This window comes from Microplitis demolitor, chromosome 9, assembly GCF_026212275.2.
Source record: "Microplitis demolitor isolate Queensland-Clemson2020A chromosome 9, iyMicDemo2.1a, whole genome shotgun sequence".
In the NCBI taxonomy this organism is placed as follows: Eukaryota; Metazoa; Arthropoda; class Insecta; order Hymenoptera; family Braconidae; genus Microplitis; species Microplitis demolitor.
In genome coordinates, this window is record NC_068553.1 from 423,648 (window position 1) to 439,109 (window position 15,462).

Here is a 15,462-nt window from a genome sequence, read left to right on the forward strand (position 1 = left end):
CCCTGGTACATCGTAGTGTATCCCCCTACTCAATCCCAATATCTTAGTATACCCAACTCGCTTACTCATTCACTGGCTCTCTTACTCACAAGCTTTATTCACTCACTGTTAACTCTCCTCCCTCTTCACTACCTTCTTCTACCTCTTCTCTCAAAACTACCGCTCCAGCCTCTCTACTCTTGTCTTCTTTAGCAGCCCACTATCTCTCCTTCTCTTTATTTTCTTGTCTACCTGGGCTGCCTGGACTGGGTTACCGCCGGCCCATGGTAAGAAGCCACGCACACGTGTGTGTGTTGCCGGGTATCTCTTCAGTGTAAGATCTGAACCTGTGGAGAACGCACCGTCTATTGTTAATATCAAAACTATTGTCACTATCAGCATCTTAATCTGCAGTATTGTCATCATCACTAGCGTTTCTATTGTCATTCCTCAAGTTAACAAGTGTCGTGTATGACTAAGTGCCTGCTAATAAACAATAAACTGCGCAATATCTTTTTATATTATCAGTGATCAAGTTATTAAACAGCACATGCTAGTGGATCTAGTATCAAGACCTTGTCAAAGACGTTTCGGGCGCCACACACTCGCACGCGTCCATCCACATTTGGGCTACAATCGATTGACCACGGCTAATCGAACCGAGGGTTGTCTAAGGCCTCAGGCGAATTTGTCCCTTAAGAATATTTAAAGGAAAGCAAGCTAGCACGTAGATAGACCAGCCCCAAACCCCAACCCCATCTCCAACCCCAAGCCCATTCCCTTAATTGATTAGACTTTCGGGTTAATTGTCGTGGAATGCTCTTATCAAGTGACTGAGGGATCGAATGAGGAGTGAAGTGTACTGAGGGTGTGTGTTTCTGTTAAAAGCCTTTAAGGAAAGCTTGTTCGCTGGCTAGGAATCAGGACCTTAAAATGACCATCGTCACTTTACGTCTGTCCATCTGGGGATTCAGTGTATGTGTTAACGTTAAACGTTTGTTTGTTTAAGTGATCTGTGATTGTACTGTGGTTGTGATTATATTTTTTATTTATATATAAATATATCAAATAATTGGAATAAATAGAAATAATAATAATAAAAAAAAAAAAGTAATAAACGATGAGAAGTGATCAGTGGTTTACGTAAATGGTTAACTTACGCAGAATTGTTGACGGTGAGTTTCTTCTTTTTCCCGCCGTTTTCTCTATACGTACTGGAATGCACACCCGATTGTCGTTTATATACCATTTTTGTGTTTGTGTCTGTTCTATACTTGTTTTATACCCCCCGTATCAATTCCGTAGCATAAATACTCGCTTTCTTGGAAATAATTGTTGAATTTTAATTTTTACTTGCTAATAGTACCGGTCAAGAAAGTTTTTGTTATCACGGTTTTAAGAAAATCCATTATATAAAAAGTCCTACTCTTCGGGTTCAATTTCAATAGCTTATTGTGGTGAAAGTATTGATCTGAGAAAAAAGTCACTAAGAGCTTTTTTGTAGGAAATTTAAAGAGCTAACAGAATGGTTATTATCATTTTGGTCATATCTTTGATAGTTTGGCTGTAATTTGAGTTTGAAAAAATTCCGAAAAAATACATAAAATCGGTGTTAATAAAAAATAAAAATTTTTGGTGGTTGGTAGTTAAAATAAAAATAGTTTGCATACAAAAAATATCCTCGAGAGTTTTAAAGAAGCACCAGCGGGATCAGAAGGGGTTGATTATAGCATAAACATTTACGGGCCGGGTCACAAAAGAGGATAAATTATCAGAGCCCTTCGTCATCTTAAATTACAACAAGTTGTTGCTGTTTCAAAACCTCAAGATGATTCTCATTCGTGTGTACGACACTTGTGTACCGACATACACCCAATACGAGAGCAAGAGCGTTAGTCACCCTGCTCATTTTCGTCTTGCTCTTTGAAGAAATTCATCCTACAATTCCTGCACATCCACTTGTCTCTCTTCTGTTATTTTGTATATGTATTTTTATTTAAACTTAAATCTTTTGCTCAGTTCTACTACGAACATTAACAATGTCAAATCCAATTAAGACATCTTACAGCCTCGACCAAAGTGTTCTTTCATTATTATTTTATGTTTTTTTTTACAAGGACGTTTCAAAGACGTTGCGTAGTGCCGTTAGACAAAACACTATTTCTTAAAGTTATGAAAACTAACTTTACACATTCGGTGGGTTTTGTCATAGTTGAGAAACACCAACCAACTTTTAAAAAAAAAATAACATTATGCTTTTTATTTTATTATTTATAATCTTTATCCCTACGGAATGGAAAACACCTAATGGCTTTCTTTGTTAAGCCTCTCTATTCTTTTCATCTTTTTTTATTCTCTATACGCCTTTTTATCACGGACACACATAACCTTTTACTTTTTTTTTTATTTTCATCCACCGATTAAATTTTTAAAATAGTTTTTGATAAATACTTAATGCATGGGATTTATTTTTAATTTATTTACTGAGAAACTATTCGTCGGAGAAAAAAAGTTGTAGAATTTTATTTTTGTAGGAAATTTAAAGAGCTACACATTTGTTTCTATTCATTTTCTCTGTATCTCTGATCGTTGGTTCACAATTTTAATTTAAGTCGCGGAAAATTTAAAAAATGCACACCTTTGGTTGTGCGGAATTTTAAAAGCTTATTTAATTGAAAACTATCAATCTGGGAAAAAACGTCAATGATACCTTTTTTGTAGGAAATTTAACAAGCTACAAATTTATTTCTATACATTTTTGTCGTATCTTCAATTGTAACCCCACAATTTTAAATTTTAAGCTGCGGGAAAAAAAATTTTAAATGCACACCTTTAGTTGTGCTGAATTTAAAAAGCTTATTTACTCGGAAACTATCAATCCGGGAAAAAAAGTCAATGATACCTTTTTTGTAGGAAATTTAACGAGCTACAAATTTATTTCTATACATTTTTGTCGTATCTTCAATTGTAACCCCACAATTTTAAATTTTAAGCTGCGGGAAAAAAAATTTTAAATGCACACCTTTAGTTGTGCTGAATTTAAAAAGCTTATTTACTCGAAAACTATCAATCTGGGAAAAAAAGTCAATGACACCTTTTTTGTAGTAAATTTAACGAGCTAAAAAAATCACTACTTATATTTATTGTAGCTCGAATAGTTTAACCGTAATCAGCATTTAAACATTTAAAAAATAGTAAATGCCTTTGAAATTAAAAATAATCGAGCAATTGAGTAGGCAGTAATGATAAAAGAAAAGCATGAAAAAAAATAAATAAAAGTAGAGGACTCTGGGCCTAATTAGTCAGGGATATATCTGGAATCTCATGGCATCGAGTGACTATAGTTGTTTGGTCCCCTTAAGTTTTATGTACGCAGGCGGATTTCTCGATCCGCCGGGATTAGCATACAAATCGATTTAAACTCGAGATAAATAGCCACTCAAAGGCTTCTCACGTGGAGCCGACTTGGAGCATTATCTTGTCCACCGTTGAGATTAACGCTTAATGCTTTATATTTTACCGTCCGTCTTCTTACCCCCTCCCCCCTGGCCTTCCCTATCGATAGCGGACTCCCGCGGTCGGAAACTCGACAATTAAACTCCTCCCGATTTTTAAAAAGTCTCTACATACATATATATACATATATATTTATTTCTCTCAACAATAAAAATATCTATTGCTGTAAATAATGTCGATGACCGCATTTTTTATTTCTTAGACCCAGTGTTTGGTGATCGGAGAGAATAAAGACTCGATAGGACGGCGATGGGCGACGGACGGACGGACGCTTAAGAATGAGATAAAAAGAGAATAAGAATGAGAATAATGAAATAAAAAAATAAAAAAAAAAAAATATTTCGAAATGGTTGATAATTTATGCTCGGCCCTTACGATAAGAGTTTATTTTATACTTTTTTTTTTTCTCAAGCTGTTCGAGCTGCCAGCAAGTCGGTCACAAAACGAATTTTAAAACTCGGGGATTACAGATATAGAAAAAACCTTTTCGACAGCTAAGATGAGATTAAATCATTTTTTATTACTCAATTAGACAATACTGATTTTTTTTTTTAATTCCATTCTGTTTTGGAGTCGGCTAGAAAAATATTTAAAAAATTTTTTGTTTCCCTGAGACGGGCGGGTATCAGGTGACACACGAAACATTAAAAGCTTTCTCTCTTTATATCTGTTGTCCTTTTTCAGCGACTCTTTGGGATGCTGGGTATCCCCTTATACCCGCGACAGGTCCGCGACACCCAGATTTACGCTCGCTCACCTGCTCATCCGTTTCAGGAGTGGCCCACTTGCCACCTCGTACACTTGTTCCAGCTGTTTTAAATACTTAATATTTATTATTGTATTTCTGGCATATTTTCAGTAAACTAACTCTTATATTGTTGATTCTAAATCTCTTGAGATTTATTTGTGAATCTGCAACTGATTTATTTATTTAGTTTTCGGTTAAATAATTGAGAATTATAAATTGATTACAGAAATCGAAATTCCAGATTTTAATATTTTTTGTGAGTCATAACAAAACTAGGCTTCCGTTTGACTTGAAATTTTTTTTAAAAATTCCTAAACACATCTCATAACCTATCCCAGACTTTATTTAAAGTCCTTGAGCCCCTTTCTACCAAAACAAATAAATTCCAAAGCAGCTTTACACCTTCTGGAAACGTTACAGACAAAAATTTACTATAGATGACTTCAACTATTTCTGACCATACAAACCCTTTATATTTGATATTCATATACTTTTCCTATCATATTAAAGACTAAGAACTGAAAAATTAACAGTTTTTCCAAAAAACCGAATTTCCGAAATTTTGCATTTTTGAGCCTAACAACCAAACTAGGCTTCCGTTTTGTTCAAAAATTTTTTTGTACATTCCCCAAGACACTTAGAAACCTCCTATTTATCTAAGCTTCAATCCTTCAACCCCTTCCACCAAAACAACTGGATTCCAAAACAGCCTTACCCCTTCTGAAAACGTAAATGACTAAAATTTACTGTAACCGACTTTAACTATTTCTAACCATCTGAACCCTTCATATTTGACATATTTATACTTTTCCTACCATTTTCAAGATCAATAACTGAAAAAATTAGCAGTTTTTCCCAAAAACCGAATTTCCGAAATTTCATATTTTTGAACCTAACAACCAAACTAGGCTTCCGTTTGGTTCAAAATTTTTTTTGTACATTCCCCGAGACACTTAGAAACCTCCTATTTATCTAAGCTTCAATCCTTCAACCCCTTCCACCAAAACGACTGGATTCCAAAACAGCCTTACCCCTTCTGAAAACGTAAATGACTAAAATTTACTGTAACCGACTTTAACTATTTCTAACCATCTGAACCCTTTATATTTGACATATATATACTTTTCCTACCATTCTAAAGATCGATAACTCAAAATATTAGCAGTTTTTCCCAAAAACCGAATTTCCGAAATTTTACATTTTTGAGCCTAACAACCAAACTAGGCTTCCGTTTGGTTTAAAAATTTTTTTGTACATTCCCCAAGACACTTAGAAACCTCCTATTTATCTAAGCTTCAATCCTTCAACCCCTTCCACCAAAACAACTGGATTCCAAAACAGCCTTACCCCTTCTGAAAACGTAAATGACTAAAATTTACTGTAACCGACTTTAACTATTTCTAACCATCTGAACCCTTCATATTTGACATATTTATACTTTTCCTACCATTTTCAAGATCAATAACTGAAAAAATTAGCAGTTTTTCCCAAAAACCGAATTTCCGAAATTTCATATTTTTGAACCTAACAACCAAACTAGGCTTCCGTTTGGTTCAAAATTTTTTTTGTACATTCCCCGAGACACTTAGAAACCTCCTATTTATCTAAGCTTCAATCCTTCAACCCCTTCCACCAAAACGACTGGATTCCAAAACAGCCTTACCCCTTCTGAAAACGTAAATGACTAAAATTTACTGTAACCGACTTTAACTATTTCTAACCATCTGAACCCTTTATATTTGACATATATATACTTTTCCTACCATTCTAAAGATCGATAACTCAAAATATTAGCAGTTTTTCCCAAAAACCGAATTTCCGAAATTTTACATTTTTGAGCCTAACAACCAAACTAGGCTTCCGTTTGGTTTAAAAATTTTTTTGTACATTCCCCGAGACACTTAGAAACCTCCCCTATAACTAAGCTTCAATCCTTCCACCCCTTCCTATAAAAAAAAAAAAAATTCCAAAGCAGCCTTACCCCTTCTGGAAACGCGCTCTTCCAAAAACTGACTTTACTTAAATTTTATAAAATCTTCTCATATATATTCCTTGAAATCGAATAAAATTGTATTACCGGTGATGAAAAGAAGCCTCTGCAGCAAAATAAACTTTCTTTTACCCAAAACTATCACCATTGTGATCCCGCGAGTTGATTAATTACATTTTTTACCGGTACTGTTAGAAACTTTTTCTTAATTTAAACTCTAAAACTACCTGTATATATATATTTGTTTATATATATTTATACCAGAATGTAATACTTAATACTTAAGAAATGTATTTAAATGTTAATAACAATAAATCAAGTGATAAAACGTTGAATTTAATCTTAATCATAAGATAAATCTTTTATAACCGATACACTTGGTATTATATATGTCAAATATAACACACTATATATATATGTATATAATATGAACGTTAATTCAAGAGTATAGTAGTTATCGGTTTGTGTCTTAGCTGCTGGTTGCTGTGTGTATTTAAATTGATTAGCATACTCGGTCTTTTCTCTTTACACATTTTATTAACTCTCTTACTTGATGAAATTTTTTTTTTTTTGGTTATGGGTTTTGTTTGGTTATTTATTTTTATTTTTTCTTGACTAACATCTTTTACTACCTAGATATCTAAGCACAGAAGAGTTACTGTCTTTCTATCATAGAATAAAAAAATATTTTTTTTTGTCGTAAACAAATAAATTTCTCTTTACAAGAATCGGGTGATTTTTATTATTTGGAATTTTTATTTTAAATATTTATTTTTATTTTTAAGTTGATACCCTGGATTTGAGGTTATAAATTTGATTTTTGGATAAATAATATAAAATTTTAAAAAAATAATTCGATTTTTCGAAGTTCCGTTTTCGGAAGGGGTAGGGCTGTTTTGGAATCCAGTCGTTTTGGTGGAAGGGGTTGAAGGATTGAAGCTTAGTTATAGGGGAGGTTTCTAAGTGTCTCGGGGAATGTACAAAAAAATTTTTGAACCAAACGGAAGCCTCGTTTGGTTGTTAGGCTCAAAAATGTAAAATTTCGGAAATTCGGTTTTTGGGAAAAACTGCTAATTTTTTGAGTTATCGATCTTTAAAATGGTAGGAAAAGTATATATATGTCAAATATGAAGGGTTCAGATGGTTAGAAATAGTTAAAGTCGGTTATAGTAAATTTTTGTCATTTACGTTTTCAGAAGGGGTAAGGCTGTTTTGGAATCCAGTCGTTTTGGTGGAAGGGGTTGAAGGATTGAAGCTTAGTTATAGGGGAGGTTTCTAAGTGTCTCGGGGAATGTACAAAAAAATTTTGGAACCAAACGGAAGCCTAGTTTGGTTGTTAGGCGCAAAAATGTAAAATTTCGGAAATTCGGTTTTTGGGAAAAACTGCTAATTTTTTCAGTTATTGATCTTAAAAATGGTAGGAAAAGTATATATATGTCAAATATGAAGGGTTTGTATGGTCAGAAATAGTTAAAGTCGGTTACAGTAAATTTTAGTCATTTACGTTTTCAGAAGGGGTAAGGCTGCTTGGGAATTAATTTTTTTCTATAAGAAGGGGTTTGTAGGTTCTTATTAAATTCTCAGAGGGGTTCAAGGGTGTCGTGGGGAATGCAGAAAAAAATTTTCAAGCCAAACAAAAGTCGGGTTTGGTTATTAGGCACAAAATAGTAAAATTTGGGCAATTCGGTTTTTTAGAGAAACTACTGATTTTTTGAGTTATTAATGACTTTATGTAGCAGTATGACTATATATATGTTAAATATAAAGGATTCGGATGAATAGAAAGGGTTAAGGTCAGATAGGTCAATTTTTTGAAACTTACGTTTTCAGAAGGGGTGAGGCTGCTTTGGAATTAATTTTTTGTACATGAAGGGGCTTAAAGGTTCTTATTAAATTCCAGAGGGGTTCGGAAGTGTCTGAGGAATGTAGAATAAAATTTAAAGCCAAACAGAAACCTAGTTTGGTTATCAAACTCAAAAATGTAAAATTTCGGAAATTGTATTTTTGGTCAAGAAAAAATATTTCATAAAAATTGTGCTACTTACCGTGGCTTCACATTAAATAATACAGTATTAAAAAAGTAATAAATTTTATGAATCTAGTACATAATTAACGTTTCAATTTCCCACTGAGTCCACATTAAACTCTAGATAAATATTTGATAATTATTTAAATTAATTCTTAATCCATAGAACCTCAGTATTTGTTCCTAATTTTAAAGGTATTATTTATTTAGAAAATAAAAATTTTAATTTTTTTAATCTATTATTTATTTAAATTTTAAATAAATTTATCATTTTTCATTGTAATTGATTTTTTTATCAATAATTACGAGTTTCCTTTTTTAGAAAATTAGAAAATAACGGTCATATTTAGGTCATTCAATTAATTTTAAATATATATAAATGTATATATATATTTATATATTTTTTATTTCGAAAAGTATAGGAAATGTAACGCCCTTTCATATGAATACCCACAAGCCATATTTATTTTTTATATTTTAAACAATGTATATATATATATATATATATATATATTCATATATATGGATGTCAATTATAAAAAATAAGTATAGCATGTGGGTATTCATTTCAAAGAGCGCGAAATTCTTCATATCATCTTAATATTGAAATATATATATATATATATATATATATATATATATATATATATATATATATATATATATATATATATATGACAAAAAAATTTTTTAATCAAATTTTGTACAAAGATAATTTTTGTAGGATTCGAATAAAAAGGAAAAAATTTAGTCTATGACATGTAAAAAAAATTAGAATATAATGAGTCAATTGAGAGCTTAAATATTAAAGAATTTAAACGTTGAGTTAAATATATAGATATATATATATATATATGTGTATAGATACGGAGAGACGTGTATCGGATCCCGTTAGAGCAGAGCCTTAATAAAGTAAATAAAAGAGTCGTTGGACAAGTCGAGCTGGCCTCTTCGTTCTTCATTCCATTCCGATATAATCCTCTTCCCTTCTTCGGTTCATTCTTTCAATTTTTTTTTATTTTCTTAAGTCGAAAAATAATATAATAATGATAACAAATGCGGACAATACAAAAGGTGGCCTAATTGCCACTGATAATGAAAAGAACTTCTCGATACTGGAGATAAAAAAATTTTTTTTAATGGACTATTTAAAAGGAAGCTGTACGAAACTTTTATTGGAGCTTGTTGGACCAATTATCGATGATAATTAAAAAAATATTTTTCTTTTACTTAATTGATCGACTGTCTTTGTTCGATATATTTTTTAAAATTTAATTTTTAGTTTGAGATCGAAAATCAATTTTTTGACGGTTTGATACTTCGATATATCGAAATTCGAGTTCGATATATCGAATTCTTAAGATCGATTATATGAACGTTTTTTTATACGAAGTATCAGAGATTATTTTGAATTTTTGGATTCGAGATATCGAATTTATAATAATCGATATATCGATAAATCAATAATTAATATATCGATGGTTACTGCTAACATTTCTGGAAATGATAAAAAAATTAAACTATAATTTTTTTTTCGATATATCGTACGTTAATTCGATATATCGAATACTTGATTCGATATATTGCTTTACATAAAGTCGATATACTTAATTTTCAATTTTTAGCATAGAAAATGTCAGTATCGATATATCGAAGTCAAAATTATCGATTTATTGAAGTTCCAAGTATCGATACATCGAAGTTGAAAGTATCGATATATCGAAGTTTCGATATCTCAAAAATAAAATATAAAAAAATCGATTTATTAAAATTTAAAATATCGATATATCGATGATACAATTATCGATACATCGATATATCGATATTTTCGATTCGATATATCGAAATCCGTGAAATTTATACTCCAAAAAAATATGACATGAAACTCAAAAGTTTAAAATTACAATATATCGAAATTTCGATAATCGATATATCGATAAATCAATAATTGATATATCGATTGTTGCTGCTAACATTTCTCGAAATAATAAGAAAATTAAACTATAATTTTTTTTTCGATATATCGAAGTCAAAATTATCGATTCATTAAAGTTCCAAGTATCGATACATCGAAGTTGAAAGTATCGATATATCGAAGTTTCAAGTTTTGATATCTTAAAAATAAAATATAAAAAAATCGATTTATTAAAATTTAAAATATCGATATATCGATGATACGATTATCGATATATCGATATTTTCGATTCGATATATCGAAATCCGTGAAATTTATACTCCAAAAATATGGCATGAAATTCAAAAGTTAAAATTACAATATATCGAAATTTCGATAATCGATATATCGAGTTATTTCGAGATTTTTCGATTTCGCGGAAAAAAAAAAGTTTCAAAAGTTGATTTTAAACTTATTTTGTGGTACAAGAAGCCGCAAAGTATGTTTACCTCTCAATATATATATATATATATATATATATATATATATATATTTGGGTGTACTAACATAACACGTATAGAGTAGTGCATCGTATCCATCGGTTGGTCATTAAAGTAAGTCGTTTTAAATTACAACCTACAGTGAACGCGCCGACTGACGTAGACTGATTGCACCCTACCCTGTATGTTTTTGTCATTGAATAATTATTGTCTACATGTTGAATAAAAAAAAAAAAAAATAAAAATAATAATAAGATTTTTCGGAGTATGCTCTTCTTTGGCTCTTCTTACTGTTATTCGTCTTACTCCTCATTTTTTCAGCCCGAGTACGTGGCTTTAATGGTTACCCTGGGATCGTTTACGTGTAGGCGTTTTTTTAAAATCCAAGTAGCGTAATTTTTTCATTTAATGCCATGGGAAACCCAAGGGATGCCTAATTTTTTAAACCAATGGACAAATAATTGCGCAGAGATGGATTTTTAATAATTGAGGTTAGGAATTTTATTTTTTTATTCTCTTGGAATTTTTATCTCATCATTACAGCCGAAATTATAACGAAATTTTTTTATCCTTCGATACAATTTTTATAAAATTAGTCGATATAAGAAGTCTTCAATTACCCTGATTTTAATGATTTAAGATCTTTGGAAATTTTATAAACCCAATTTTTGGGAGGATTCCAATTTTTTTTGTTACCATCCTCGACTTTTTTGTTTTTTCTAAATTAATTACTTGGAAAATGGGGAAATAATTTTTTAGGAGTTATCATGAATTTTTTTGAGAATAGAGCGGATATGTAAAAAATTTTTGAGCCCAATTTGGAGTCGGTAGCTCAATTAGAAGCCGAGTTATGAATTTTTGAAGTTAAACCAGCCGATTTTGATGAAATTCAAAAAATTGATTTTGAAAGTTCTTGAAAATGGGGAAAAATTATTTTTGGATAAAATTTCATATTTTTTTAATATAAAGGATTGTTTTAAGAAAATTTTGAGCCCAAGTCAAAGTTTGTAGCTCAATCAGAAGCCGAGTTATGAATTTTCAAAGTTAAACTAGTCGATTTTGATGAAATTCAAAAAATTAATTTTAAAAGTTCTTGAAAATGGAGATTAATTTTTTTTTTATATAATTTCATATTTTTGTGATATAAAGAATTGTTTTAAGAAAATTTTGAGCCCAAGACGGAATCCGTGGCCCAATTAGAAGCCGAGTTATGAATTTTCAAAGTTCAGTAGTCGATTTTGATGAAATTCAAAATATTAATTTTAAAAGTTTTTGAAAATGGAGATTAATTTTTTTTTTATATAATTTTATATTTTTGTGACATAAATGATTGTTTTAAGAAAATTTTGAGCCAAATTCAAAGTTTGTAGCTCAATCAGAAGCCGAGTTATGAATTTTTAAAGTTAAACTAGTCGATTTTGATGAAATTCAAAAAATTAATTTTAAAAGTTCTTGAAAATAGAGATTAATTTTTTTTTTATATAATTATATATTTTTGTTACATAAAGAATTGTTTTAAGAAAATTTTGAGCCCAAGACGGAGTCCGTGGCCCAATTAGAAGCCGAGTTATGAATTTTCAAAGTCGAACTGGAAAAAAAATCCAATACATCATATAAAAATTTTCTTTTTAAAAAAAAAAAATCAAAATTAAAAAACAGAATCCTTGAGCCGTAGAATCAATACTCTAGAAAAAAGAACATATCCTGAAATTAACCGATAATTAGAGCCCTGCTTAAAAGGCCATAAAAAAAAATGTCGATTATCTCCCGGAAAATGACAATTTGGTTATTTGTCGCCTTCTTGCCGCGAAAAAAAAAGTATACAATTATCCTCGAAGAATTATTTCGTAAATATAATTTTGTGTACATATACATGTGTGATGTGACATAGGTAGAATTTTTATTGGTTGTTAGACGCGCTCGAGTGAAGGCAAATGCAATGCGGCTACATCTATACACGGGTTTTGAATGGCCCCTTTGAATTACCGAGGCCGCTTGTTTTCTATAGAATAATATACGTTTGTACATCTATATATATACATATAAATATACATATACATTGAAAGCATCGAGCTGTGAGTTAATGTCTCCGAAAGTTGCATTTGTATCCGCCAGAGTATAAATATAGTTGGCGCCCAATCTCAGCGGCTTATAATCCTCGTTGATAAAATTACAATTTATATAAAATTATATATACATATAATTAATTCTATAAAAACAAGCGATGCATTAAGAGGTTAAAAAAAGTCGTAATTCATAAAAAAGTTTATTATCTTTGATACTTTTGTTGAATTTGTATATATATGTGTATATATAATATGTTTTATAATTAATAGCATAATAAGGTTATGTGTAGACTTATTATGGTAATGGTACAATTAAATAAATGAATACTGGAAAGAAATTTGCTTGGATTATTAGCACATTGATGCTGGTTGAGTCTGTGGTGATGTTGAAGATGCTGGTGAAAAAGACAGACCAGTAGCTTTAGCTCTAGATGATATTCACAAAGAGACTATTGTATAAGCGAATTCTTTATTCATAAAAGCCGTCTGTTCGTATTACTGTTCTTTTTGTATTTTTATGTATTTTGCAGCGTAAGTGTGAGCATGGATGGATATTTATATAAATGTGTGCGGGGGGATGTTACTATATGGACTGTAATAAATAGCTTTTGATTGGATACAATGTTGTATTATTATTGTACGCTGAGTGATTTGTAATTTGTAATTTGTGTTTATTGATATTTTATTTTATTTTTAAACTATTACGCCTTTTTTTTTATTTTTTTTTATTTCAGTGTTGTAGTAAAAGAAAGTACATTTTTATTAGTAAGTTTTGGATGAAGAGACATTTGGAAATTCAGTGAAAACAGATCCTAACCTCACTTTTGAAGAAATTCGTTAATTTACTACTACAGTGTCTAAACATACTTTTTTGACTACTTGACTTAATATTTTAGACATAGGTCACTGTCAAAAGTTTTCTAAAAAAATTCTAACCTCTATTGCAAAATAATGATTTTTTGATTTTTTCAATGCTCGCAGGTTGAAATTATGGAGTTTAATGGTGATCTGACTTAATTAATTACTTAAGTGTCGAAATTTAATTTTGTTTGCGAATTTACTAGATATTCTTATATTAGAATTTAATTAAAATTTTCAAGTGACATTTTTTTCTAACCTCACTTTTTTCGAACCTAATTTTCTACTAATTTCTGAGGACAAAGACACTATTAAACCATCAAATCATCTAAATTCACTTCTCCTATGGCTAAAATTACATCAAAAGTTGAAATTCTTCGAAAATCATGAGCATGAGCCCCGACAAAAATCTCGAAGTGGAAAAAATTTTCTTACTTCAGTACTTTTTAAGTGTCAATCGATATCTACCAATCAAAGTGTTATATGATACTGCTGATTACAATAATAAAACAGTGTAAAAGAGCTAACGGAAGATTAAGGTCATAAGTAACCCTCGAAAACAAGGATTAGCTCCCCTCGCTCGCTCTGTTGGCATCATTGTAAATTAATTATCTGGAAATGAGAAATCTCCGGTTCACTTTTACAAACTTTTATACATATATATATAATTTTTTTTTTTTTTTTTTTTTTTTTTTTTCATCTAAATCTCCATCAATAAGTTCAATGGAAAGTAAAAACTGTCCTTTGATAAAAACTGGACCCCAGTCTAAATCACTCGACCCTTTGACGATTTTTTTCATAATAGCTGACCTGGCGCCCATTATATATATTTATTTATTTATTTTTTTTTTCGTGTGGTCCAGAGATAAAAGTAAGACAACTATTGCGTAATTTCACACGCATACACTAATTATATTAGAAAACTATTGTCAGGTGACGTATTGTGTTAAGAATAGAGATGTTGCTTCATTTTAAGAAAAAAAAAAAAAAAAAGTAAATTGTCAAAAATTTTTTTTAAACTTCTTTGTACTATAAATGACAAGCGTGACCTTAGTAGATATATAATAACACAATACATAATAAATATACATAAAATATATATATATATATATATATATATATATATATATATATATATATATATTATATGATGGACTTGTCTTGTGATGTGTAGTTGCTTAAATTTTCACCTGGTCAAACAAAGTCCGACAATAATGACAACTATGATGGTTTAGCCTCGTCATTGTGTGGTGTATTATTATGGTAATAATTCAAAAATAATAAAATAAAGATAAAGACCGGTGACAATACGTCAACCTTAATTTAGGAAGCGTAGAAAGGAACGCGTAGCTGAACAAATATTAACTAAGCAAATCATTATAGTTGTCCGCGTACTTGCCACCTTACTGTTACCTACTCAATGTGCTCAAGTATGTGTGCGTGTGTGAATGTGTGTTTTTTAGTCAATAACCTTGACAATTTACTTTTAGTAACCAACAATTACACCAGTACTTCAATGAAGCTGAAGCTAGCGGCCGTAATAAGTAGCGGCCAGAATTTTTTTTTGCGTGGCCGCTACTTATTACAGCCGCTAGCTTCAGTTTCATCCAAACCTACAAAATGTGACCTTGAGCTGCCAGAAATTTCCGAGCTAATTGACCACGTTCAGTCGAACGATCACAAATTTGATTAAAATATCGATCTCGTAGCTCAATTATAACTAAAAAAAATTCGTAAAGCTGGTATTGCATAAAATGTTCAAAGTGAAAATAAAACAAAAAGCGAAATTAATTTAATTAGAGAGTTAAAAAAAAAGAGAATGGAAAAATGGCAGACGTAAAAGAGAATGGAATGAAATGAATATAGTGAGAGGTTGACAGTGCTC

At 30.6% G+C, this 15,462-nt stretch overlaps 1 protein-coding gene across 3 annotated transcripts in view; it reads left to right on the forward strand.

Moving 5' to 3' along the window:
• The first annotated feature begins 312 nt into the window (after nucleotides 1-312).
• Nucleotides 313-15,462, forward strand: part of LOC103575353 (transcription factor SOX-13) — an 84,249-nt gene continuing 69,099 nt past the window's right edge. For all 3 annotated transcript variants that reach the window (XM_008555102.2, XM_008555103.2, XM_008555106.2), the window contains exon 1: nucleotides 313-1,154. The gene's annotated coding sequence lies outside the window, so the exon portion shown is untranslated. The remainder of the gene's footprint in view (nucleotides 1,155-15,462) is intronic.